This window comes from Arachis stenosperma, chromosome 5 (genome assembly GCF_014773155.1).
Source record: "Arachis stenosperma cultivar V10309 chromosome 5, arast.V10309.gnm1.PFL2, whole genome shotgun sequence".
Lineage (NCBI taxonomy): Eukaryota > Viridiplantae > Streptophyta > Magnoliopsida > Fabales > Fabaceae > Arachis > Arachis stenosperma.
Window position 1 is genome coordinate 64,133,223 of NC_080381.1, and position 1,477 is coordinate 64,134,699.

Here is a 1,477-nt window from a genome sequence, read left to right on the forward strand (position 1 = left end):
GTTGCCTTTTCTGTTGAGAAAGGTTTAAGGTTTGAATCATATCTTTTCTTGATAGCCAAGTTATTAATATTTAAAATCAAATCTTTTTAAAATTGTTTTCAAATCATATCTTCTCAATCATATCTTTTTAATCACATCTTTTTCAAAACAGTTTTCAATCATATCTTTTTGATTTCTAATTTCAAAGTCTTTTTCAAAAATTACTTGATTTCTTTCCCACTCTTGATTTTCGAAAATCAATTAAAGTTTTTCAAAAATTTTTTAAAAAAAATCTTTTTAATTTAATTTTCGAAAAAGCTCTTCCCCTCTTCTCACATCCTTCTATTCATGGAGCACTGCTCCTCCTCAATGCACAATTCGAACTCTATCTGACTAAGTTCGAGTTCTTCTCCTTCTTCCTTCTATTTTTCTTCTTCTCTGACACCTCAAGGAATCTCTATACTGTGACATAGAGGATTCCACATTTTCTTGTTCTCTTCTCTTTCATATGAGCAGGAACAAAGACAAAAGTATTCTTGTTGAAGCTGACCCTGAACCTGAAAGGACCTTGAAGCGAAAGCTAAGAGAAGCTAAGGCACAACTCTCTGTAGAGGACCTAACAGAAATCTTCAAAGAAGAAGACATGGCAGTCGAAAACAACAACAATGCAAACAATGCAAGGAAGGTGCTGGGTGACTTTACTGCACCTACTCCCGACTTCTCTGGGAGAAGCATCTCTATCCCTGCCATTGGAGCAAACAACTTTGAGCTTAAGCCTCAATTAGTTTCTCTAATGCAACAGAATTGCAAGTTCCATGGACTTCCATTGGAAGATCCTCATCAGTTCTTAGCTGAATTCTTGCAAATCTGTGACACTGTCAAGACTAATGGGGTTAACCCTGAGGTCTACAGACTTATGCTATTCCCTTTTGTTGTAAGAGACAGAGCTAGGACATGGTTGGACTCACAACCTAAAGAAAGCCTGGACTCATGGGAAAAGCTAGTCAATGCCTTCTTGGCAAAGTTCTTTCCACCTCAAAAATTGAGTAAGCTTAGAGTGGAAGTCCAAACCTTCAGACAGAAGGAAGGAGAATCCCTCTATGAAGCTTGGGAAAGATACAAACAATTAATCAGAAAGTGCCCCTCTGATATGCTTTCTGAATGGAGCATCGTAGGTATTTTCTACGATGGTCTCTCTGAACTGTCCAAGATGTCTTTGGATAGCTCTGCTGGAGGATCTCTTCATCTGAAGAAGACGCTTACAGAAGCTCAAGAACTAATTGAAATGGTTGCAAATAACCAATTCATGTACACTTCTGACAGGAATCCTGTGAACAATGGGACTAATCAGAAGAAAGGAGTTCTTGAGATTGATACTCTGAATGCCATTCTGGCTCAGAACAAGATATTGACTCAACAAGTCAATTTGATTTCTCAAAGTCTGTCTGGAATGCAAAATACACCAAGCAGTACTAAGGATGCTTCATCTGAAGAAGAA

General features: G+C 37.6%; 1 non-coding gene across 1 annotated transcript; it reads right to left on the reverse strand.

The window, feature by feature from the left end:
- Nucleotides 1–1,027: 1,027 nt before the first annotated feature.
- Nucleotides 1,028–1,135, reverse strand: LOC130983593 (small nucleolar RNA R71). The gene has a single exon (XR_009087576.1). It is a non-coding gene; the product is annotated as a small nucleolar RNA R71 (small nucleolar RNA).
- Between the last annotated feature and the right edge of the window lie 342 nt (nucleotides 1,136–1,477).